At 43.9% G+C, this 27577-nt stretch overlaps 1 protein-coding gene and 1 pseudogene across 1 annotated transcript in view; one reads left to right on the plus strand and one right to left on the minus strand.

Annotated features, from left to right (window-relative positions):
* Window positions 1–27577, minus strand: part of ADAM12 (ADAM metallopeptidase domain 12) — a 374252-nt gene that overhangs the window by 233467 nt on the left and 113208 nt on the right. The gene's annotated exons all lie outside the window — the stretch shown is intronic.
* LOC129006401 (GTP-binding protein SAR1a-like) lies at window positions 25074–25673 on the plus strand (annotated as a pseudogene).

Consider the following 27577-nt stretch of genomic DNA (forward strand, 5'->3'; position numbering starts at 1 on the left):
AAGTCACAGCGGGGCCCTCCCAAACACAGGCCTTACCACCCCTCAAGGCAACGTGACTTTTGTTTTAGAGCTGATCGTGCTGCTTTGCTTCTCACTGGTCTGTTCTCGTCCTTGGTGGCCAAACAGATGTCTCTGCCATGTGACAGGTTCATCAACAAGCAAACACATTTCAGTATTCTCGACAATTATCGAATGCATACCATGAGCTAGGTATTGTTTTAGGAGCCTCACAGGTATTTATTTATTTATTTATTTTTATTTTTGAGACAGAGGGTCTCTGTCACCCAGGCTGGAGTGCAGTGGTGGGACCTTGGCTGACTGCAACCTCTGCCTCCCGGGTTCAGGTGATTCTCCTGCCTCAGCCTCCTGAGTAGCTGGGACTACAGACAGGCGCTGTCGTACCTGGCTAATTTTTGTATTTTTACTAGAGACGGGGTTTCACGATGTTGGTCAGGCTGGTCTCGAACTCCTGACCTCAAGTGATCCGCCCAGCTTGGCCTCCTGAAGTGCTGGAATTACAGGTGTGAGCCACCGTGTTTGGCCTTCGCAAGTATTTACCTATTTCATTTCCAGAACCAACTACAGAGTAAAATTATTATCCTTACTTTACAGTTGGAGGAAACTGAGGCACAGAGAAATTAAGTACTCTACCTGAGGCCACACAGCTTATGTTTCTCCTAAGTCTTGCCTCCTCTAGGCTAAAATGTTCTCATCCTCTCTTTCTAATTAACTCTGGAAGATATTTTTTATTCTGTGATCAATTTCCCACCCTAAAATGTAGCCACACAGCTAATGGCCAATAGAATCCAATGCAAACACTCTACTCTCCACCACGTCTAGACCACAAAGAGGGCAGTCTAGGTGGGGGTTGGTGGTGATGGGAAGTGCATTTATGTCTGTGAGGGGAAGCAGAGGCCTTACAAATTAGCCAAAGTGCCTTAGAAAACTGACACCAGGCCGGGCGCCGTGGCTCATGCCTGTAATCCCAGCACTTTGGGAGGCCGAGGCGGGCGGATCACGAGGTCAGGAGATCAAGACCACCCTGGCTAACACGGTGAAACCCGTCTCTACTAAAAATACAAAAAATTAGCTGCATGTGGTGGCGGGCACCTGTGCCTGTAGTCCCAGCTACTTGGGAGGCTGAGGCAGGAGAATGGCGTCAACCCGGGAGGCGGAGCTTGCAGTGAGCCTAGATCACGCCACTGCACTCCAGCCTGCCAGACTCCGTCTCAAAAAAAAGAAAAACAAAAAGAAAACCGACACCAGCATGCAGCCCTTGCCTGCAATGTAATTTAAATTGCAGGAACTCTGATTTAGAATTCATGGCTGAATTTGCTTTTCTTCTTTTCTTGAGTTCATCTAGCACTTTGTTACATGCATAAGACATACAGACCCACTTCCCTGACTGCACACACCATGTGCAGCACCTTGGAGCACACACCATGGTCCTCTATCAAACTGTACATTTCTTAAAGGGAGAACTGGGTCTTAGTATCTTCACTACTTAGCACAGGGACTCATACACAGTAAGTAGGCCACTGATAAACACTGGCTAGAAGAAAAAGAAAGGCGAAAAAAAAGGAGTAAGCAAAAATCCAGTGCATGGCTAGATTCCCCTTCCACCAAAGCAAGACTCCAACCCATCCGGGACTACCACAGAAAGCTGCAAGCCAGAGCATACCGACCGCGAGGCCCTTCAAAGTCCTCGCATGAGGTTTCTTCCCCCAGCATAATCCCAGAATATATAAACAGGGACTCAAGGACTCAATAAACCCAACAAATATCCCTCCAGAGCTGACACTCACTGGGGCCCACCTTTACTTAAATAAACTAACATTTAAAGATAAGATTTGAGAACAAACAGTGCTCTCTAAGATAAACCACTGGGGACAAACCAGGCTGACATTTTGTTCACATGTTTATTGGGAGGGCAGGAGTGTGAGTGTGTGTGTGTGTGTGTGTGTGTGTGTGTATAGTCAAGTTTACCATATGCCTAATAATGAACATTTTTAGGAAGGGAATATTCTGACCTGGCCCTGCTCGTTTATTGTATCTTAAGTTTCTCTCAAGCCTTTAAAAATAATTTTTAATCCATCAAGACTCTTACATGTAAACAACATTTTTCTGATTATTTTTTTGTGGCTTGGGGAATTAAAACAATGAACCACAATGGGGACAAAACACTTCTTGGGATTCTGAAGCCATCATTAGCTTTACATTGCTAACTGAAATTTTTGTTGAGACCATTGTAGATTCACATGCATTTATTAAGAAATAATACAGGGAAAATCTCTGTCCACCTTGCCCAGTTTCCTCCAGTGGAAAGATTTTGCAAGCCTCTAGTGTAATTTCACAACCAGGATATTGACACTGATACAGTCCAACAATCTTATTCATGTTTCTAATTTTAATTGCACTCATTTATGTGTATGCATCATTAGCTTTTTATTTGGAATAGTTTACATTATTGATCTGCTATCAACCATTCCAATTTATAATTGTTAATATGCAACTGCTGATTTTTCAGCTCTTATGATGTACTAGGCATGGTGCTAAGAACTTGACACACATGATGTTAATCAATCCCCATAACATTCTTGCTTCCTTCTTCTGGGAATAGAAACTCTGCCTCTCTCACTGGCTAACATTAAAGTGGCTTGTTCTCCTCTGGCCAAGGGGTAGGGACATGACCAGATGACACAAGGACAGTCCTTGGCAGACCCTGCTGAGCGTGTCCATTGGTTCTTTTTCCAAGATCCCCAAGTGGCCTGGTCCCTGACCTTTCTGAGACCTGGTTTATTGGGCTTTCCTCCAGTTCCTTCCTAAACATTTCCTCTCTGCTTAAGTCAGCAGTGTGCATTTGTCTTGCCTGCAATCAAAGAAACCTGTCCAGAAAGTGGGTAGTGTGTTATTATTCTTTATTTAGATGAGGAAGCAGGCTTAAAGAAGTTAAAGAACTTGCCCAAGGTCACTGTCTTGGTCAAAATTCTCCAGAGAAACAGAACCAATAGGATAGATGGATGGATGGATGGGATGGACAGATGGGATGGATGCGATGGATGGGATGAATGGATGGGATGGACAGGATGGATGGATGGATGGATGGATGGATGGATGGATGGATAGGATAGATGGGTGGGATGGATGGGTGGATGGATGAATGGACAGGATGGATAGGATGGATGGATGGATGGATAGATGAATGAATGGGATGATGGGATGGATTGGATGGATGGGATGGATAGGAAGGATGGATGGATGGGATGGATAGGATGGATGGGATGGATGGATAGGATGGGATGGATGGATAGGATGGATGGATAGATTGGATGGATGGATGGGATGATGGGATGGATGATGGATGGGATGAATGGATTGGATGGATGAATGGGATGGATTGACAGATGAATTGATGGGATGGATAGGATAGATGGATGAATGGATGGGATGGATAGGATGGATGGATGGATGGATGGGATGGATGCAATGGATGGATAGGATAGATAGGATGGATGGATGGATGGGATGGATGGATGGGATGGATAGGATGGAATGGATGGATGGATAGGATAGATGTATGGGATGATGGGATGGATAGAATGAATGGATGGATGGATGGATGGATGGATGAATGGGATGGATGGATGGATGGGATGGATGGATGATGGATGGACGGGATGGATAAATGGATGGATGGATTGGGTGGGATGGATAGATTGGATGGATGGGATGGATGGGATGGATGATGGATGGGATGAACAGATTAGATGGATGGGATGAATGGATTGGATGGATGGATAGGATAGATGGATGGACAGGATGGATGGGTGGATGATTGGGACGGATGGATGATGGATGGATGGATGGGATGGATGGATGGACAGGATGGATGGGTGGATGGATGGGATGGATGGATGATGGATGGACTGGATGGATGGGATGGATGAGATGGATGGATTAGATGGATGGATGGATGGGATGGATGGATTCGATGGATGGATTGGATTGATGGATGGGATGGATGGATTGGATGAATGGATCAGATAGATGGATGGAATGGATGGATGGATGGATGGGAGAGGATTAATTATGGGAATTGGCTCATGCAGTTATGAATAAGAAGGCCCATGATATGCTGTCTGCAAGCTGGAAAACTGAGGAAGTTGGTGGCGTAGCTCAGTCCAAGTTCAAAGGCCTGAACACCAAGGGAGCTGATGATGTAACTCTAAGGCCAAAAGCCTGAGGACCTGGGAGGCCAGAGTCTAAACGCTGGAGACCTGGAGTTCTGATGTCCAACCAAGGGCAGGAGAAGATGAGTGTCCCAGCTCCAGAAAAGAAAGTGAGTGAATTCGCTTTTCCTGTATTTTTGTTCTATCTAGGCCCTCAACTGACTGGATGGTGCCCACCCACATTGGGTGAGGAGGGATCTTTCTTACTCAGTTCACCAATTCAAATGCTGATCTCTTCCAGAAACACCCCCCTCATGGATACATCCATACATAATGCTTTACCCACTTTCTCGGTGTCCGTTAACCCAGTCAAGTTGACACCTAAATTAACCACCACAGACACACAGCTATGAAGTGGTAGAACAGGGACACTGAGCAGGTTGCCTGGGTGCAGAGCTGATGCCTTAGCCCTGGCATACTGCCTCCTGCTGCTTGTAGAAAGGGACAAAGGTGGCACTTGCAACTTCATGGTCTTCTTTGGAACTTATCTGGATGATTTTTCATCCATGCTCTGATATGTGCTCTCAAAACCTTGAAGTGACGTTCTATTATAGCTACTGTCACATAGCAGGACATACCTGTTTAGGACTGTGGTTCACATTCCTGATGCCATTCCAGAAGCACTGTGCCAAACTATGCTTAGCATTCACTGATTTGAAGTATCCTTCCAAACCCACCCTTCCCTGAACCTCTCCCTGCAGGGTCCAGCACAGGAAATGGTTTTTGACCACTCTTGACATTTACTACAATTTTTTTTTAAGACCAAAAGCGTGAGCATGCATACATTACACTTTCAAGTCACCATGATGCATTTCTCCAGCATTAGCTTGTGCTTTTACAACTGGTCTTCATCAAAGGTTTTTCATCTGCTCGCCAATGTGGCATGTGTCCTAATGACTCATGATGAGGAGTCGTTCCTTTTAGCATGATTTATGCTCGCTTATCATTCTCTTGTTCTCCAGAGGGGAAAGCTGCTCTACTGAATGAGCTCAGCCCACATAGAAATAGCCACTAAGCAGCCATCTCTTCATGTTAAGAAAACTAGCTAATGGCAGTGTCCACGAATCATCCCACTTGAAGATTAGAACAAGACATCTCCTTCTTGTATGGCAGAGCTTGGGCTAAGAGGGGGGACACCCACCCCCCAGAGAAAACTCTGCTCCTCTGACAGCTCCTGGACTCACTTTGTATGAGCAGATCTTTGTGGGTTGGGTGGGGGGAGGGCTTCTGCTCTTCTCCTCATACCGTCTCACTCTTCCTCCTAGAGGGCTTGTAGGGACCAGGGCAGAGCCTGGGATAAGCAGGGAATGAGATGCAGTTCTTGCCTGGCCTGAGCTGGCACAAGCTCCATGAGAGAAGCCTCAAGGATGAGTGAGGTGAGCCCTAAGCCCTCCCCGTTTCTCTTCACTGGCAGGCCTGCCATGCCCCATCCTGTACCTGGAGTTGAGCAATTACAGCACAGGACGCTGAAGGCTAGACTTCCAGGGCGCTATGTCTCTGCCGGCTCACCCAGCCCAGTGCTATGTTCAGTCAGAGCCATTCAGTGGCCATCCTCCAAGGCCCTATGGCCCCTCCGCTACCCTTCCCCAGGCCCCTCCTGGGCAGCACTATTCATCTTCCCAGCTCATCCCTTCCCTTCCCTTCCCTTCCCTTGGGAGGCTCCGGAGGTATGTTCATCTCTCAGCCATTAGAACAGGTTTGTAGCTTGGGGTCTGCAGGCAGCCTGCCTGGGTCTGCAGCCAGCTCTGGCACCTATCAGCTGCGTGACGTGGTGGGAGTCATTTGATAGGGCTGTGCCTCAGTTTCCTTGGCTGGAAGACAAGGACAGTAATGGCACATACCTCATAGGGTTGAAGTGAGGAATAAACAAGATAATGCAGGTGAAAATGCCAAGCGCAAGTCACATGCTCCCTCTGTGTCAGCTGTCCGCATTGTCACTGGCTCCAGGGAGAACCTGCGGTCTGGTCAGCTTCACCCCAGCAAGAGCAACTGACAAAACTTCCTTCTCAGGATGCAGTCTTGGCCTCTTCCCCTGCGGATGCTCTCCTCATCCCCCACCCTCTCCTCTCGCCTTGCTCACAGAGTCCACCTGCACAGGTGTGTTACTCAGTGTCAATTCCACACCCAGTCCAGGCGGGAGGCCCTTTCTTTGGCCCTCCTGAACTGCTGTTCTTCCTTCCTTCCCTAGGATCCAGAGCATCCATGGAGTCACCACCGTGGTGGGGACAAAGGCCACTGACCGCTCTGCTCACATGCTCCCAGGCCTCCTCTGAACTGTGCAACAGTCGCCATCCCTGGGGAGGCCCCTCTGTTTTGCAGGGGTTTCTTCACCTGTTCAGAAATTGCTTCAAGACAGTAGGACTTAAGAGTGTACTGACAGCCTGAAACTGTCAATAGAACCATTAAAACATCATCTCTCTTGATGTAAACCATAATTAAAACCATTAAGGCACCATCTCTCTTCCCTGACATCAGTCCCTCTTTACAAACCACAGAAGTCTCATGTTCTGGCCATAGTTTGCCCTGGTCACCAGCCCCCAGTGGCATTTCGACAGGGGCCACCCTTGGAGCATGGCTTTCCTGCACCAGAAGTGGGGTCAGCTCAGACAGCTTTGGGGCATTCCTGTCGTGAGCCCATCTGCTGGCTTGTCCTGCAATGCCACCCTCTGTGGGTTCCACACTAGCAGTCCCAGCTCCCGTTGGTGTCACTGGCCGGCTGGCACTCAAGCTGATGTCAAGTGGTGATAAGTATAGGTTTCTTCCTGTCTTCGTTTTGCTACACTCAATGAAAGTTTGTGAGGCCTGAGAACTGAACAGACTCAGGTTTTGACTTACTTTGGCAAGTAAGACACTGCTCCTTTTTTTACGTCAAAAAGAAGCCTCAGGTGTATGGCAATCTCAGATGGTGTCTTGAGTCCAGCTCTCATTCGCATTCAGTCCCAGCTTCCTCCCCACGGCTCCACCTCACACACTTACCCTTAGAACGCAGCCCCTTCATGGCAGGGGGACTAGGAGGGTCCAATAAGGCAGTTTAAACATTGATGATATCATCATGGCTATACTATTAAATTTTGTAAAAAGCAAACAGCAAAGGTTTCCAGGAAAACTGATTTTTAAATCCTAGCATTAAACAAAATAGTCAGTACAACCTCGCTTTATACTAATATCAAAACACACTTCCTCCTGCCCATGGAGGGTCCCTCCTGATGGGGACTTCATCTTACCTTTCTTTGAATTCCCAGCAAAGCACCTGGCTCCATGAGGGTTGTCTCCAGGACAACTGAATGACACTCTGAAGGGAGGATGGCAAAGCTAACTGGCCCACTGCAACTAGTCTCAGATATGTCTGCACAGAGGCAGCAGACAGCCAAGGCACACGCCTGATCATTATGGTGTTACCCTTCCTTCACCTCTACCGGAGCCAAATCCAGCTAGTGCAGGCTGTCCAAGGGCCTTCCGCATCAGGAACGGTGCAGGGGAGGAGGTGGGTGTCAGGGCACTTACCACCCAGCCAAAGGAATATCTTCACTCGCCCACCACAGCTGGTACTTAGGACCAGCCAAGTCTGCCACGGTGGTGCTCAACCCTGCTGCTTCTGCAGATCACCTGGGACACTTAAGAAAAATACTGATGTCCAGGTAAAAGTAAATCAAATCACCCCCCTATCTGGCAACTTTGGTTTTTGCTCCAGGTGATTCTAATGTCCAAGCAGAACGAAAGCCATTGGTCTAAGGTCTACCAATCACATTGTATGAATGAATGCTTAGTTTGTGAATGAATGGGTAAACATGAATGCAGAGTCCTATGGCTCTGTAACAGTAGAAGGCCAATGTATTAGGAAACAACTCTGGGTTTATGACCTGGACCCTTTGGTTTAGTTTCCAACTCTACCAGCAACTGCGGGATCTTGGGCAAGTGTCTAAACCTCCCTGCTCTTCCAGTCTCCATCTGTAAAATGGGTGACGTGGACACAGTGATCTCTGAGGTCCCTTCATTCCCTCTGCATTGGTAGAGGTTCTGCCACCTTGAGCCCTCACTGTGTCAGGCCCTGGTCTGGGAGCTGGGGATTCAGCCCTGGGGCCTTCAGGAGCTTACATTCCAGCAGACATCCTCACTTCCATCTACTTCCACTTAGAAAGTCTACAAATCCAGGAGTCTACTTCATTTATCTGGACAATAGCCCAGTGCAGAGAAGCAGAGACTATACCAACTAAAAAGCAGAGGAACTGGAGAAAATTTTCCCTGAATCACTCTGGAGGGCTTCAAAAGAATGGAGACAGATGAGATAGGAGCCCTAGAGGATGGGGAGATAGTAGGTTTATCCAGAAATCTCTTTTATATTAACACCAACATTGCAAAGGCTGGTTCTTTAAGTACTATTTTGCATATTTATTCCTAAGAAATACTTTTCCTGCAGCTTTGGGGTGGGAATAATGATGATGATGATGATGATGATGATGATGATGATGCTGATGATGATGATGATGGAGGGACTTCTGTGGTTTTGCAGCTTTTCATATTTTGCCCATCCACTCTTAGCAGCGGCCCACCCACCGGCCACGTGGGGGCTCCCCAGCCCACTTCTGCATCCTGCGCAAGGCCTGCAGTGCCCACTCTCAGCCCCTTCCTCCCTGAACACTGACACCACCTGTATGTGTACTGCCAGCCTGGATTCCCTTTCACTTGACAGCAACCACCTAACCCTAAATGTGCTCTGCAAAACACAATGACACACACAGTTACCCTCCAAAGACAGTACCGGGAAGGAATGAAGTCAGGCAATGATGTCCTAAAGCCCAGACACCAGGTGTGCCCAATCCTCACCAAAACACCTAAGTAGCCCTGGAACGTGCACATTGTCTTCTGTTCTGTGATCAAAATGTTCCATTTGTATTGAGATGGCCTCTTCACTGCTGAGAGAATGCAGGAGCTGCACTGAGTTTAGCAAAGTAACTCGTTCTGACTCAATACAACTTAGAACAAAGAGGAACTTCTCAAGCATGTGATAATCTATTCTTTTCACCAACTTTCTCAGGTGCACAAAAGTGGTCATGCATTTCTATGCTGTATTTAAAAGAAAAACATTTTATTGACTCTTTAAATAAAACTCTGTCCGCAACAATAAAGGAAAATGGGGAAATATGACCTGTCACACAACCGCATAAAAACTCACATCGCAGATAAAATACTACAATCGCTTCATGAAATCACTTCTATCCAGCAACCGTGGAGATGGGCAAGGAAATATAACCATCCTCCTTTTATAGAGGTAAGAACAAAGATAAAGATAAGAATATATAAAAGCAGAGGTTAGAATTATAAAAGGAGTCAGCCTTACCAAGGGCTCGGGAAAGGCTCAGCAGCGCAAATGACTCCAGGCACTTAGAAGCAGGTTGAGTTCCTAACAAGAGGTCATGGATTTCTGGACAACGGTGGTGTCCTTACAGGCATCATGCCTGGAAATAGCTAGTAAGATAGGTGCCTACTCTATTTGGCAACCTCAAATAGAATTGGCCTCTCAATTTTCACAATGAGAAGATACCAAAAGGATTTTTTGGCCATCTGATATCTGTGTCCCTATATTTATATTCAATTTTCACCTCCTGCTATATATCAAGCATAGAACAATATGCTGGGGACACAGTGGGGAACAATCCACTGTCTACTGACAATATTTAATTGGCCAATTCAGGCACACATTTAAAATAATGTAAGCATAAGTTTATTCAGATTGCTTTCTGCACTTTTTTTTTTTTTTTTTTTTTTTTTTTACAAATCAGGAGTCTTTTTTTGTTGTTTTCTTTGGTGGAATACTAGTTGTTGACGATTTACCAGCATACCCCCCTCAAATCAAAAACCCAAAGTATAATAATAATAATAATAAAAAAAGAACTAGGAAGTGATTTCATAATTTAGTGAAGGGGAGAAAAACAGAGATTGCCCAAGGATAAATAGATAAACATACTATTTATACTCATTGACAGACTAATGAGAGAAGAAGTGAAGAAGCACCTAGAAAGGCCACATATTGTTAAATCATGAATGATGAAACTGCAAGGAAACTTAGGGAACTTCTTGTTCAACATTTCAATTTAACATAGGAGAAACCAGAAGATTTCCTAGTTACTCAATGGTTGAGTCAAACAAGATTCCGGGTTTAAATAGCAGAAGCGATCTTCCTTTTTTTTTCTTTTTCTTTTTCACTTTTTTTTTTTCTTTTATTGTAATTATTATTATTATTATTATTATTATACTTTAGGTTTTATGGTACATGTGCCCAATGTCTGCACTCTTGTATCTTACAAAAACACTTTTATTTGCAATCTGTCTTTGTCCTCATTAGAGTCTGAGTCATCTCACAGTTTTCTAGGCTATCACTTTCACCTGCATCTAAATGTCTCCGGATTCAGGATTTTTCCCTAATTATTTCTCAAATTCCTCCACCTCACTCACCCCCACTGCCTCCGTGCCCCACATGCCCCACAAGTGTAATGGTCTCCCAGTGGCCTCCGACCTCTGCTCTTGATACTTTTTGTTCCATTCAGGAAGCCATTCTTAAAACACCCATTTCATTCCATCCATACCCTACTTACTAACCTTCAGTGGCTTCCCCTGGTGCAGGGTGGCGTCTGAAACCTGGCCAGATCTGGTCTGGTCTTTGGTAGCCCCTTGGTCTCCTTTTTGGATTACTCTCTCAGCCCGTGCCCTGGCATTCGGCCAGAGCCTCCATGCCACAAGCTCCTCACCCACCTGGGCCTTTACATTCACTGCTTGCTTGGCCTGAAACTCTTCCTCCTGTCTGCACCTGGCTGACTCCCACAGGTGACGGTACTTCTAGCCTGTGGGCCTTCCCTGGCTGGCACACCAAGACACCTTTCTTCCTCTCATTGCCCACGCCCGTAAGCACTTCCAGTGCACGTAACAGCATAATCCATTATTTGTAAGATCATCTCTTTGGCATCTCACAGCCCCACTAGCCTGCAAGATCTCTGAGGTCAAGGGCTGTTTCCCCCCTGTTCCCTACCGTGTCCCCAGTGTGTTGTTCAATGCTTGTTATATACCAGGAGGTCAAAAATAATGGTTGAATTTATAACAGCAGCACCAGCTAACCTTTGTGGGATATTTGCTATGCCTTAGACTCTGTAGTAAATGGTTTTATGGATTATTGTATTTGATTCCTAAAACAACAGTAGGATCTTGGTGGTCTGCATCTAACAGATGTCAAACCGAGGCTTACACAGCTCAGTTTCTAAATTCACACGGCAGAGTGCAGCTTTCACCTGGGATTATCAGATTCCCAGCTCAGTGCTCTCAATTTATCTAGTGAAATAAGTAACCTTCTTAGATATCCAAGAACATGTGATACAGAAGAAAAACCCTTCTTAAAAAAGCTTCAAGGAGCTTTGAGAGGAAAGTCAAGCTCTGCAAAGTTATAATAAGTTTACAATATGAGCTATAGCCCTTGTGGCTTAAAAAAGTCTCTTTTCAAGATTTTTGCAAAGTTTGTTTACTGAAAAGAATGATCACATGCTTTCCTACTAACAAAAATAAAGGCCACTCATTTCTTTGTTCACTGAAAAGGTCTCAGGCACCTGATCTGGTCTGAGATAGCAAAATATTTTACTATGGGAAAATGCAATTCTAATATTTGATACTTAGGTGGGAATTTGATGTCCTGATTTCCCTTGTTCTCTACTACAAAGGCTTTGAGCTATCATTCATGATCCATGCATGGGTTAGAGAGAGAAAGTACCTCTTCTCCACCCATGAGGGAATAAAGTCTTCTGAGAACTAAACCGGGGCAATCAACCCAACTGATGATCACTCCTTAAAAAAGTTCCAAAGTGCTCAGTATGGTTTGGTGGGCCAAACATCTAACACTGAAATTCTTTCTTTAAAGAAAACTGAGGGAAATCGAGTCAGCTCATGGATGGTGATAGGGAAATGACGCATATATGACAGTGATGAGTCTGGTTTAGGTGTCTGTCACATGGGAGTTTGGTCATTGTGAGTCAGACCTCTTGAGTTCCGTCAAGAATGATTTGTGGATGTGCAAAGCTGGGATGATCTCCCAGAGGTGACAGTACTGCCTGCAAGGTCAGCCACCACCTCAAGTGACACCTGGGTCCCACCTGCCTACAAGGGCCCCAGCATTTCTTCCATACACATTACCATACACATTACCTACCTACCCATGGCTGGTGCCAAGTAGTCTTCACTTGGTTCTTCAGATCTGTCCTGGGACAACAGGACAAATGACCAGGAGCCAGCGCTCCAAGCTGCCTGCTAGACCATCCATACTCACAGGCAAACATGGATACAAATTAGCAATTTAAAAGCTGCTCTCTGTTCCTGGCTGGGATTCTCATAAATCAAAAGCAGTCGGTGTTTACAACAGGGTCCAAAGGGAAAGCTGTTGAGCCAGCCCCAAACACTTAAAAATTCTATATGGGAACCCAGAAACCTTCATCTGAGGACAGGAGATTGGAGGAACCAATGGGTTGCTTTTCATCTGCTTCTTATTTAGAAAAATTGGACTACTGGGGAAAAGAGTAAAAACAAAAATAGGAAGTAAAATAAATATTTACTGGCAAGCAGGTCCCTCATTCTGAACACATAGGGGTGGAAACTTTCCTTGAGTCCAGTTAATTGTTCAGATAACTTGTCAGGCTGTGAAGAAGGTAGCATGAAAAGTGGACAGAGGGTGAGTGATGACAGCCATGGCACTTAACAGAAACGTTGCCACCGAAAACCAGAGACCATCAATCTTAAGACAGAAGGGGTGTGCCGTGGCAGTGCCACCGTAATGATATGTGTCTCTATCATGTCCACCCCAAAACACTGTGACAGAAACAGACCACCCATAGATTACACCAAAAAATATACTTGTATGATGTGACATATATATTGAGCTTTATATTTATGTCCATACAATTGGCCCTCCGCATCCTGGGGTTCCCTACTCTCAGTTTCAACAAATTGTAGATTGAAAATACTTGGGGGAGAAAATAAAAAATAATAATGCAGCAATAAAAATGATACAAATTTAAAAATATACAGGATTACAACTATTTACATAGTATTCACATTGTATTAGGTATTACAAGTAATCTAGAGATGATTTAAAGTATACAGGAGGATTTAAAGTATACAGTAGGTTATATGCAAATACTATGCCTTTTTATATTAGGGACATGAGCATATTTGAATTTTAGTACCCGGGAGGGGTTCTGGAGCTAATCTCCTTCAGATACCAAGGGACGACTGTGCACACACACACACACACACACACACACTGGTATGTTTAAAAATTCTATATGGGAACCAAGAAAGCTTCATCTGAGGACAGGAGATTGAAACAACGAATGGGCTGCATTTCATCTGGTTCTCATTGTGAAAAATTGAGAAAACACTTAGCAATTAAGAGTATACTTAGAAAAAAGCAAAAATTATTGAATTTTTTGGGAGTAAAGACATGGCAAAGATTGGGATAGGAAGAGCAGTATATTATCTAATTTTCCTATTAATTGGCAATCTAGTTCAGTGATACCCTATAGTGAGTATTTGTTATAAATCAATTCAGACAAGCCTATCCTTTGCGACTGTATAAAACGGTGGTGGATTTAGGCCTTGTGAAGGGCAGGAACCGTGTGTTATTCATCTCTGTGTCTCAAACCCCAATACAATATCTGGAACACAGTTTGTTAAATGAATAAGCAAATGAACAAACATGAATAGATGAACAGAATATGCAGTATGGCATCAAGCACTTCAACATCCAAATGTAAAAAATGAAAACGGCAAAAACACCCCACAGATTAAAAGGCGTTTTCTCTCTTAATAAGGATGGATGGATAGTATTTTTTTTTTTTTTTTTTTTGAGATGGAGTCTCGCTGTGTCGCCCAGGCTGGAGTGCAGTGGCGTGATCTCTGCTCACTGCAAGCTCCGCCTCCTGGGTTCACGTCATTCTCCTGCCTCAGCCTCCCAGGATAGTATTTTTAATACCCAACATTTTAATGTTGGAAGGAATTCTATTTCTAAATCAAAACCTATAGATTATTTTTAGGGCATAAGCCATGTTTGTACGGCAGTAGAATTTTTGAAAAGTCATCAATAGTATAGATTGAACTAACATATTTTTCTAAACATAATATATTTGTTATTGGCTCAACCTAATAAAACGAATCATTGCATCCTAAGCATAATGACCTGTATTTTCTAATATCATATAATATACAGTATATGTAGAGTATGTACATATATTTATGTATATTCATATCAGTACAGAAATTTAATTACAAATACATTCTGAGAAATCCTACTTTTTATATAGTATTTGTGTTGGTTTTCACTATTTCCACTTATAGGAATTCCATGTCAATGATTATAGGAAAAAAAAGATGCCGATTCATCAAAATATTTAGCCAAGTTTTGTCTTTGGCAACAAACAGTGGTCACTTTCCTTAAACTCATTCCAATGACAATGTCCTCTGCAAATCTGCAAATCAGTCAGGATTCCTAGCCAAGGAGGCCAGAGGGGAAGAAGAAAACAAATGTGTTCAAAAAGAGCAGTACGATTACCCTTTTTGGACAAAAATATTTGTCAGGTTTTGCTACCAAAAAATAATGTTTTATTTTTGTGACCTACAGTGAACACATAAGAAAGAATGTGGAAAAATGAACACTGAAATAAACACCCATGTCCTCATCACTTGGCTTAAAAAATAGGGCATAACTAGAGTCCCAGAGGCTTCCCAGTGCCTTTCTTCTATCATAACTGCTTTAAAAATTGTTTTAAAAGCCTTTAAGGAAGTCAAGGTTGCCATTATATATAAGTGTATCATGAAGGCCATCTAGCTTTTATCAAATGCCACCCATTCCTCAGGCCAAGGGCACTTCCCACCCTGCCTCCATCCCACAGGTGGGGTACTCCATGCTGGCTTCATCATGTTGGCGAGGGATGTCCCCAGAGCACACACTTCCCCCAGATGAGGAATCTCAGACATTTAAATCTCCCAACAAAATGGACTGCTCTGGGTACTGAGATGCATCCTGGGATTCTCAGGTTTCAGAGGAACAGCGCTCAGCACCACGTGGAAGGAGCCACTCACTCAGGGTTTCCTGGTTCACTGAAATACAATGAGATAAGAAACCTTGGCTCTCGTAGGAATTGTTTAATTTGTTTTGATGCTTGAATGCCACATGCCCTGCATGATTCCTCATCTAGTGTTGTATGATTTCTGCCAGTAGGATCAGTTTAAGCATTCCACTGGTTAAAGCGAGAACATACTTGAATACAGAAAATTACTGAGGCCGAAGATCTTAGAGTGGAAATGGAGCCCCTGAAAATCATCTGATCCAGTCTCCAAGCTGAGGAGGCTTAACTTCAGATTATAGATAAGAGAACTCAGGACCAGAGAGGTTAATTAATTTGCCTAAAGTCACAGAGCTTACAAATACCAGAGATTTCACGTTTCCTTTCCCTTGGCTCAATGCTTCTTCCCTATATCACACTAGATCCTCTTTGCTGTTTTTTTGTTTAAGTAAAGCAGTAACAGGCATGCATCATACTTCCTCAAATGGTCTTCATCATTTCTATTCAATATGAACTAGAACTGCTGCTCTGAAAACAGTAAAATGCAGACATGTTAGTTTGTTGGTGGGCGGGGGGCGGGGGGTGTATTTTACACATCTGGAAAATGTTTACTAATTAATTTATGTGTCCTTCAGTAACCTTGAAGCTTTTCTATAATGTGATAGGGTAAAAACCAATTGATTGAATAACATATTTCCATCTACATCAGTGATTTCAGTTCCTACATGTAAAATTACTTTGGAAAAAGCAGCTGTCTTAAATAATTTTCTAGATAAAAAGACATTTATGTAATATCTATACAGGTAATTTATGGTCCAATATAAAAATACAGGGCTTTTGGATCAGGAAGTACTTACAGAATATAAGAAGTGATGTTATCAAGTCATAATCATTACCCTATTTGGTAAGATAATGAATTTGCTCCAAAATTTAAATGAATTTTAAACATATTTATTAAATTGTAGGGCTAGTATTTTTAGTAAGTTTTTAATGTCATTTTTTATTTTTTCATTTAACCAACCTAACATTCTATATATTTTGTTGATATGAATGTACAATACCATCAAAACTTTAGTGAAAATATTAATGAATAATTGTTTTCATTTTATGAAAACCACGTGTAAAAACCATTTCCCACAAGTCCCAAGGAACTTCTGTGATGCTGATATTTGCTTAATGGGTGCTGGCCGGCTGTGGACATAGCACAAGAGGCTTCTCCACTGGAGCCTGTCAGATTTTCAAAGAAAACCATGAAACTGACCAACAAAATCCTCTAGGTCAGTTGAAACTGAAGAAGTGGCCTTAGAAGGGCTGTGAAAATAACTCTCTCTAAATAAATCATCTCCCCAGATAACCCTCCTGCTGGGGGCTTGGTTTTGTATCATCTTCTATCTGACCACATGTTTTTCATAAGGAAGAAAATCATAAAAGAAAATAAAGAAAGCGTTGTTCTCCACTTATGTTGAATCTACCTCATCCCACAGTGAAATCCACCAGCATACTGAGAAGAAAGAAGTGAGTATTTCATAACATTTTTAGACAAACACCCTCATTTTGTTTTTCTCACGGGTCCCTGAAGAAGTAGGGTTAGCCTCTGTGTCTTCTCTGGCTTTGGTCTTTGCCAATTATGGTGATTTTCCTTCAGTGGGACTAAGCCTGCTTGTGAATGAAATGTGTTTTTTTTTTTTTTTTAACTTGCCATTGCCATTGGAATGGAAACAGTCCTCCAAGGGACAGGCTATGTCTAGACGTAATCCAGACCCCTGCTTTTCCTACTAGCAACACTGGAACCAGTTCCTGCTTCCCTGTTCTCACCCCAGCATCTGCCTCCATGCCAGATGTGAGGATGTCTTTGTCTTTAAAAACAACAAGAAAATTAGGTCTCTGTAGAGCAGTTTCGAAGTCAGCCTTTTATCCAGCACTCTAAATAAAAAGATTTGTGTAATATCTATATGGGTAATTTACGGTTCAATGTGAAAATACAAGGCTTTTGGATCAAGAAGTGTTTACAGAATATAAGAAGCTACTCCAGGACAGGCTGTGGTGCACCTCGTTATCCCCACAGAATCTGTTACAAATGTGGACCCTCAACAGGGGGCTGTGCAGCGTATCACCAAATGTGAGATGCTAAATTGGGGGAATACAGTGGCTACCCATTGGCAAAGGCAGAGTGATAAGTTGAGGTGGTCTCTAAAAAAAATTTATCTTGCCTTTTATCTCATATCTCAGAGAAACCAATAATTGATGAGGGGAAGTTCTTCTCTATAGGAGCATTTCAGCTAATACAAGAAGAAAGAATGATAGAATACTGCCATTTTGCAGGACCCAAGGAAAGAAGAGATCTAGGCACTGATCGTTAATGGCCACTGAACCTGGTGGGTGAAGGCTCAGGCAGACCTTTCTAATGGAAGCATCAGAGTGACCCCAAACTCAGTGATCAACCTGTCATCACAAAACAAGACAATCAGAGGTCACAGAACTATTGACATGGCACAAGAGAAGAACGAGGACCACCTGCAATGTCATCCTGCCTAAAACCAGTACCTCAATCTGCACAAGCCTGTACACTGAATTACCAGTAAACAGAAAACACAAGGCCCAGAGGAACAGGCTAGACAGCACCAAGAGGATGAAATCAGCAAATTGAGAGTGTGGAAAATTCTACTGAGTATAAAAATCTGGTTTCATTTGTAAGGACTGCAAGATTTTAATTGCAAGAATTAAAAGGAAGGATAGGGAAACTATACATTAAAAGACACATTAAAAATGTAGCAGACAAATACAACGTGGGGACTGTGTTTATATCCAAGTTCAAGCAATCCAACTGCCACAAGCAATCCAACTGCCAAGAAAAAAATGGAGAGATATAAAATCTGGGAAACATGAATACTGGCTGGACGTTTGATAGCATTATAAAATTTTTATCTTTTAGGTGTGATAAAAATAATCCTTTTTTTAGCAATACATATGTCAGAATCTGCAGGTGAAATGATGTGATGCCTGGGGGTGGGGGAGTCTGACAATTGCGTGGTAATTGTTGCACACAGGCGATGGGTACATGGCAATTAACTGTTGCATGCACTTCACCTAATCTGTAGCCAGGCCAGCCAAACAGGTGGTCCCTGGGCTCCACAGGCCTACAGAATTGCACTGCACCTCCTGGCCCACCTCCATCCACAGCACACAGGTGACTTGGGGGCCCTCCCATTGCTGATGCTGGGGAGAATGGAAATGGGGGTATCCAAACCCTCAGGTGACAAGAGCAGCAGGTGCAGGGTGGGATGAGGCAGGGTACTGGGATTGACCTGGTCTGACCGTCAGAATGAAGGAGGAAGAGAAAGATGGGTGAGGAAAGCAGGAATAGGGGCAGTCACAGGAAGCTGGTTGCAGGTGGGAAGATGATGAGACCTGAGCATGTGATTCCCTTTCCTACAGACAGAAGCGGCCAGGATGAGGAGGGAGATAATGGGAGAGCAATGGCAGCAGAGCAGCACACATGCTGTGAATGGCAGTGCAGTGTCAAGCACACTGAATACCATATCCTTTATGTATTAGTCCGTTCTCGCACTGTTACAAAGAAATGCCTGAGCCTGGGTAATTTAAGAAGAAAAGAGGTTTAATTGGCTTATGGTTCTGCAAGCTGTACAAGAAGCAGGACAGCTTCTGCTCGGCTTCTGAGGAGGCCTCAGGGAGCTTTCAATCATGGTGGATGGCAAAGTGGGAGCAAGCATCTCACATGGCCAGAGCAGGAGGGAGAGAGAGGGGTGGGAGGTGCCATACGCTTCTAAACAACCAGATTTCATGAGAAGTCCACCACGAGAACAGTGGTAGGGGGATGGTGCTAAACCACGCAGAAGAAACCTCTTCCATGATCCAATCACCTCCCACCAGACTCCACCTCCAACACTGGGGATTACAACTGAACAGGAGATTTGATGGGACACAGATCCAAACCATATCACTGTGTTCTCCTAACAACCTGGGAGGAAGGTCTTACTCTCCATTTTAGAATGGAGGAGCTGAGGCAGCTTGTCTCCAAGCAGCCTGATACCCAAATCCAAATCCTAACACTGTCAATCATCTCCTCTGATAGGGATATGGAAGCAGCTCTAGAAAGAGTCCAGGAAAGTCAGTTTGGGTTTTGCAGTTGAATCACAGTTACACCCTTATTCATTAGCTCAGAACAGTCACCTCAATCAGTGGTCCCCAAACTTCTTGGCACCTGAGACCAGTTTCATGGAAGACAATTTTTCCATGGACCAGGGGTGGGGGCGGGGATGGTTTCAGGATGATTCAAGCACATTGCATTTATTGTGCACTTTATTTCTATTATTACATTGTAATATGTAATGAAATAATTATACAACTCACCATCACGTAGAATCAGTGGGAACCCTGAACTGCTTTTTCCGCAACTAGACGGTCCCATCTGGGGGTGATGGGAGACATTGACAGATCATCAGGCATTAGATTCTCATAAGGAGCATGCAGCCTAGATCCCTGGCATGGCAGTTCACAAGAGGGTTCATGCTCCTATGAGAATCTAATGCCACCACTGATCTGACAGGGGGCGGAGCTCAGGCAGTAATTTGAGTGATGGGAAGCAGCTGTAAATACAGATGAAGCTTCACTCCCTCATCAGATACTCATGCCCTGCTGTGTGGCCCAGTTCCTAAGGGTTGGGGAGAGCACGTCAGAGAGGGTGTTGGGGACCCCTAGCCTACATGGAGCTGGAGGATTGTGATTTTCCTAGAGTTACAAAAAAGAGAGGCGGGGGGTGGGGGGGTGGATTTAGAAGAAACTATCACCGTCTTCCTCTACACTATGTACCTTCATGGAGGAGGACAGGGAGGGAGACCTTTTGTTAGATAATAAAAACAAACCAGGAGCCCAGCTTTGTTTTTTAACTGGGGCGAAATATACATAACATAAAATTTATAATTTTAACCATTTGCAATTGTATAATTCAGTGGCGTTAAGCATATTCACAATTTTGTACAACCATCACTGACATCCATCTCCATAATTCTTTCATCATCCCAAACAGAAACTTTGCCCACCAAACTCCTCATTCCCTAACCCTCCAGTCCCTAGTAACCACCATTCTACTTTCTGTTTCTATGATTTTGCCTATTCGAATTTTGCCTATTGGAAGTACACCTCATGTAAATAGAATCGCATAATATTTGTCCTTTAGTGTCTGGCTTATTTCACTTAGCATAATGTCTTCAAAGTCCATGTGATAGCATGTGTCAGAATGTCATTCCTTTTGAAGGCTGAATAAAATTTCATTTTATGTATGCCACATTTTGTGTACTGATTCATCTGTCAATGAACACTTGGGTTGTTCCCACCTTTTGGCCATTGTGAACGCTGCTGCTATGAATGTGGGTGTACAAATCTCTCTGTAAGTCCCTGATGAAGCCCAGCTTTTTAATGATGACGTTACCTATGATGAGGAATAAAGGCATGCCACATACTGTCAGCATGCAACAAATGAGCTAATGGTAAATACAGTTACACTGCAGCTCTTTATCATCACTAATGAATTATGAAAACAATATAAGTAAGAAACCAGTAAGAAGGCCTCAAGAAAACAGAGCTGTGACTATCAGTTGAAGTTTTCCCATGCATGTTATGAAACATGGCCAATCACAGACAGGGCTCAACTCCACTCAAGATAACGAGTTTGAAGTAAACACTTCTGAAAACAGTAATCTAGGATTTTGGCTTCCTAGGGCATGATACTCTAAGAATGTAGCAGAATCTGTGTTTATGAACTCAGCAAAATTATGTCAAAGAGTTACAGGAAAGGTTCCCGATCCAGACCCCAAGGGGGGTTCTTGGATCTTGCACAAGAAAGAATTCAGGGTGAGTCCACAGTTCAAAGCAAAAGCAAGTTTATTAAGAAAATAAAGGAATAAGAATGGCTACTCCATAGACACAGCAGCCCTGAGAACTGCTGGTTGTCCATTTTTACGGTTATTTCTTGATGATATGCTAAACAAAGGGTGGATTATTCATGCTTCCCCTTTTTAGACCATATAGGTAACTTCCTGATGTTGCCACGGCATTTGTAAACTGTCATGGTGCTGGCTGGAGGGTAGCAGTGAGGATGACTAGGGGTCACTCTCGTGACCATTTTAGTTTTGGTGGGTTTTAGCCAGCTTCTTTACTGCAAGCTGTTTTATCAGCAAGGTCTTTATGACCTGTATTTTATGCCAACATCCTATCTCATCCTGTGACTTAGAATGCCTTAACTGTCTAGGAAGGCAGCCCAGTAGGTTTCAGCCTCATTTTACCCAGCTCCTATTCAAGATGGAGTTGCTCTGGTTCAAACGCCTCTAACAAAACTTTCAAGCTTTCCAGAGAGTTAGTTTTATTGTCATAAGCAATCAATGAAAGCATTGTGCTCTTTCTTTTGAGGATACAACAACTAGAAAAAACCCAGAAGAGACGGACCATAATGACCCCAGCCTGCACAATATCTGCATGAAACCATCCTGGCTGCACCAGGAGAGGGAAGGTGCAATGACAACCACTAAGATGGCATCGGCCCCTCCACTGCCAGAGACCTCCTGGGAAGAGCCAGGACAGCCATTACTGTCCTCTTGGGATACAGAGTTGGGAAAAGGAGCTTAAGGCCACAGCAGGATTTTCATCAGAAAACACTGAGTCTGCAGCGTCAGAAGGGAAGGAGAGCAAGGGATGTAATGAAATGCGGAACTCCACCTCCATCTCAAATGCCCTTTCTCATTCTACCAGCTTCAAAGAGTTCACTCAAGGACATCACACTCTCACGACCCAGAGGGGCCTGTTTTAAAAAGGTTGATCTTAACCAGTTTAGGCACTTTCAAGTTAACTCGGGTTGAGGAACAAAAAGCTCTAAAAATGGTGTTCTGACCTTTTTCAACGTCTGTACATCTTCAAAGAATGAAATGAGGGGAGAAGCTCAAGGGAATTTAGCTCTTACTCAGGAAACAAAATTTATCTCAATTAAAAAGATCTTAAATGTTAAGGTTGAGAGATTCTAACTTAAATCTGAAGGAGTTTGGTCTAGTTAGATTGCTGAAGTGCATGTAGCTTAATTCCCTGAGTCTACAGTCATGCTTAGAGAATTTTTGACTGCACCATTACCCTTTCATCAAAGTGGGCAGAGATGACCCCTCTGGTAGCACCTGATTCTCCAAGGCAGGGGATGGGGCTTTTTACGCTGCAGGCATTAGGCAAGCTGAAGAGGTGTGGTCACTCCCTGTAGGAAAGAACATTCCTGTGGATGATGCATCAGCTAAGACAGATACCCCAAATTCTCATAGAAGGATCCAATGGGCTGGAATTTCCCTGCTGGCCCCAGTGCTGTCCAACAGAACTTTCTGTGATGATGGAAATGTCCATCTAGCCACACGTGGCTATTGAATACTTGAACTGTGGCTAGTTTGAGCAAGGAATTAAATTTTAATTTTATTTAAATTAAACTTAATTTAAACAGCCACATGTGGCTAGTGGCTCTCTAAGTAAAGTGTGAATATAACTCATAGCAGAATGTGTTAAAAATATAGACCTTCAGGCCCTATAGCTGGGGATTCTTGTTCAATAGCAGTGGGGCCAGGCATTGCCCTTTTTAACAAGCGCTCCAGGTGGTCCTGATGCTGGTGGTCTTGAGGCAATGCTCTAGACTTCAAGGAGGGCAGAAGTCCATGTGTGAGCCCCTGGTAGTGGGGAACACCCACTGCATGGAGACAGACTATAGGAAACATATGGAATAGGGCCTGGGAGTGAGCCTAGAGGCCAGAGGCTCACCCACTAAGCTCCAGCTTAGAATTCAGTGGAGCACTGACATTGCCTTGAGTTGTGACAGCTATTTAGATACCGTCAGGGCCACAGCTGATTCCTCTCCATGTTCTACCCACTGCCGGCTCCTGGTCTTCAGCTTATAGCTGCCAGCCACTAGTCAGCTGCAAACATCCATGAACACCCCCCTTCAAAAATGCCATGCGCAGTTCTACAAGGGCCCTCCACAGGTCACCTCCAGACTGAATTCTGTGAAACCCAATATTCAGCCCCTCCCAGACTCTCAGGACCATGCCTACTATGACCCACATCTTTGTGTCTCTGGCCACTGCTCAAAGGGCAAGTTCTTGGTCCTTTTCCAGGGTTCTCTATTCTGATCAAAGGCATCACTGTTCCCCAGCATCTCAGGTAAGAATTGTATGCCTTCCTTTCCATGATCCCACACATTCCATCATTCATCAGGTTCTGTCAATTCTGCCTACTTAACATTTCTTAACTACTTACTCCTTCCCACCAATACTCTCTTGGCTCAAGCCATCATCAGCTCTCCCTGAACAGCAGCAATATGCAGTCTCTTGACCACACCCACTCTACCCTCCCAGATAGTTTTCACAGGCAGCCAGATGGACTTTAAAAGACTGAATTTTGGTGGAGAGCAGTAGTTCATGCCTTTGGGAGGCCGAGGTGGGCAAATTGCTTGAGGCCAGGAGCTCAAGACTGGTCTGGGCAACATGGTGAAACTGGGTCTCTACAAAAAATAGAAAAATTAGCTGGATATTGCAGTGCGTGCCTGTAGTCCCAGCTACTAGGGAGGCTGAGGTGGGAGGATCACCTGAGCCCAGAGCAGTCGAGGCTGCAGTGAGCTGTGACTGCACAAATGCACTCCAGCCTAGGCAACAGAGTGAGATCGTCTCAAACAAATAAAAAGCAGAATCTTATCATGTCATTGTTCTGCCTACAGGCCTTTTCTTCTATGGTGTGCCACTGTATTTAGGAATAAAGTCAAGATCCTTATCAGGGCACACAGACCCCTGTATGGCCTAGCTTCCTCTCTCTCCTTCTTGGTCATCAGTACAAAGACCTTCTAGAATCTGAGAAGCTGGACGTTTACTTCTGCTCTTCTTTTTCTCTCTACCTCCTGCCCTCCTTGACTGGGCTCTTCCTTGTGTGTGCACAGCTTAAGAGCTGCTTCATTCTACATCTTCCCTCTCCAGACCAGGCGTTGGCCCCATACCTTCTCCTCCTGAGTGCTGAGCAATGCAGTCATCCAGTTACTGTTTTTGTAATGATCTGCTTAGTGTTGGGCTCCTTGACTAAATTCTAAGAGGACAAGAACTTTATCTTATTCACTACTCTCCCTCCAGGGTCAATTACACTGTCTGGTATTAAACACATATTTGTGAATACATAACCAAGTGAAGAAGTGAATGAGGAAGTGAGTTAACACATCAATAAAAATTAATTAATAAAGATAATTAATATGGAAGATGATAATCATTAAAGATGGCAGATTAGGCCAACACTTTCCAACATGATCTCTGACATCAGAAGAGCTGACAATTGTTGATATGACTTTTATAACTTTTGATCTTGGGGGGCATGAGCAAGCACATTGTCTTAATTATCTTTATTAATTATTAATGTTTAGTAAGGATAATTATTAAGATATTAATAAAGATTCTGATAAAGATCTGTGAATAGAAGGGAAGCGGAGAGCTGGAAACACAAAACTATAATTTCTGAGACATGGTTCCATCGACATTTGTTTAATCACTAAATAGAAACACCAGGCAGTTTAGAACTCCCCATTCCTAAGGGCAGGCTTCAGGGAGCAGGTGTGATGTCCACCTGGTGAGTCACTGCTGGTCTGGGTGCTGCTGGTCTGTGTGCTCCGAGGGAGGGTCCAGGCCATGCACTGCCTCCAGAGGAGCCCCTCAGGCTATGGTCAACATTAATAATGTCTTTCATCTGTGAGTGGATCTACAATGGCTTCTACAGTGTGCTCCAGTTCCTAGGACTCTACAAGAAATCTAGAAAACTTGTTCTCTTGGGTTGGGACAATGTGGATGAAACCATTCTTCCTCATATGCTCAAAGATGGCAGATTGGGCCAACAGGCTCCAACATGACCTCTGACATCAGCAGAGCTGACAACTGCTAGCATGGCTTTTACAACTTTTGATCTTCTGGGGCATGAGCAAACATGTTGGATTTGGAACAGTGATCTCCCAGCAATAAATGGGATTGCCTTTCTGGGGTACTGTGCAGATTGTCCTCAGATCCTGGAATCCAAAGTGGAGCTCAATGCTTTAATGACTGATGAAAGAATATCCCATGTGCCAGTCCTTATCTTGTTTAACAAAAATTGGACAGAACAGGCACAATCAGTGAAGAAAAACTCTGTCTGTCATTTGGTCTTTATGGACAGACCACAGGAAAGGGAACTTGTGACCCTGAAGGAGCCAAATGCCTTTTCCAAGGAATCGTTCATGTTCAGTGTGTACAACAGGGCTTTCTTTGGCAAGGGCTTCCGCTGGTTTGCCCAGTATATTGACTGATGTTTGGGCAGTCAAAATAAAAGTTTAACTTCTTAAAAAAAAAAAAAAGATGGTGGGCGGGGAGCGGGTAAACAGTCTAGGCTTCTTCTGCAGGAGAAGAAGAAAAAAGGAATAGCACTCTACACTCAAAGATTTTGAAAGTCCAATCCCTGGGCATGTCAAGATTGTAAAGGTAAGAACCCTACAGCAGCTGGATCCCAAAGGACCAGCCTGGCGTGTCTGTTCCAGGTCTTGTGAGCATTGAGATGTTTGGCTATCACCAAGAATTAGAGGTAAAGAGTAGGCATAACCTGGTTTCCATTAATTTAGAAACTCTGAAACAGAACATAATATAATTAGGTAAAATAATTAAGATTGCTGGATCCACAGAGAAATGTTATTGAGTCATTCAAACCTGATGATCAAAATTAACATGAGCTATAATCTTCCTGAACTGACTGGACACAGATGCTTGTTCCATTTTGCAGACAAGGAGGCCAAGGTGGGCAGATCGCTTGAGGCCATGACGGAAGTGGAGAGAGTATCAGTAGCTTGCTGTTGGGAGCAATGCTGCTTTCAAAGCCCGGGCTCCTAACTCCAAATCCTGTGTTCCTTTTTGGAAGCTTTTCTCCTTGAATTGTTTCTCACCCCACCCAGGTGACCTTCGACCTCCTGGGAACTCACTTCCGGCTTGGTCCAGGTTGTCGGGGCTCCATCATCCACTCATTTGAGGAGTGCTTATCAAGTGCCTACAATGAGCCACGCTGTCCTACCCCTGACCGTAAGGATGTCATGGTTGGTGGAAGAGGAAAGGAAAGAAGCATCCAATGGTGGAAATGAGAATAAAGTGGCAGGTGGCTCTCTGATGTCAGGCTTGGAACAGTGAAGGATGCAGGGTTTTGGCTGTGCCCCAGCCTGTGTAGCAGAAGGATGACCTCCCCTGTCTAGGACCCACCACATATACCCCCACACGCTCAGGTGGCAGTCACCTTTTCAGCAGCCACATTGCCTCAGGGGCTTCTTTTGAGTATGCAGGTCTCATTCACAAGAACTACTAACAAATTTCCTTCTGAACTTGCAACGTTTATTTTTTTGTTAACCCAAGCATAGGATTTTACATTTATCCCCATTAAATCTCATCTTGTTAGTTTTGGCCCATTGATCCAAACTGCTGAAATCTTCATAATCCAGATTTTGCCGTGCCAAGCACAGTTACCCCCACTAGTTCTGCATTGCCAGGAAATGTGATGAGAGCACCTTTTATGTCTTCATCGAGATGGTCCACGAAACTGTGGGCCAGGACAGGGCCATGCACACAGCCCTAAGGCCACCGGCAGCAACCTCAGTCCCCCTCTTCAACATGGGTTGGGTCAACGGGAACAATGGCTTAATATCCTCTGGATGGTGATTCAGCCAACTAAATCATCTAATGCCATCTCCACACTGGTTACATTTCTCCATTCTGTACCATGATATTCTGAAAGATGATCTAAGATAAATGCCTTTCCAAATATTTATACCCATGTTTAGCCATTTTAAAATGCCCTTTCTGTTATTGTTCTAGAGTGAATACTAATTAAAGTTGCCCTGTAAGAGATGTCTGGAATCGTTCTAGGCAAAATAAGTCAGTGCTGAAGTTATTCTATCCCAGAGATACCCCAAACATAAATTCAATGGGCTATGGACTTCCCATGGCAAGTGCCTTCAATCAGTGATGGGAGCAGAACTTGAAGGCATCCTGGGATTGAGAGATGTAGGGAACGTGATCTACCGCCATCACTCTTCATTATCCTAAACTGGAAAAACTGACGCCGAAGCTGGCCAGCCTGTCCAATAAAACATTTTGATCAAAGATACAACTTCACGGAATACCTGTGTAAGGGATGGCCTGAGAGTCCATGGGGATCTAGTAGAGGTATGAAAGT

The sequence above is a fragment of the Pongo pygmaeus genome, chromosome 8, assembly GCF_028885625.2.
Source record: "Pongo pygmaeus isolate AG05252 chromosome 8, NHGRI_mPonPyg2-v2.0_pri, whole genome shotgun sequence".
Taxonomy (NCBI): Eukaryota; Metazoa; Chordata; class Mammalia; order Primates; family Hominidae; genus Pongo; species Pongo pygmaeus.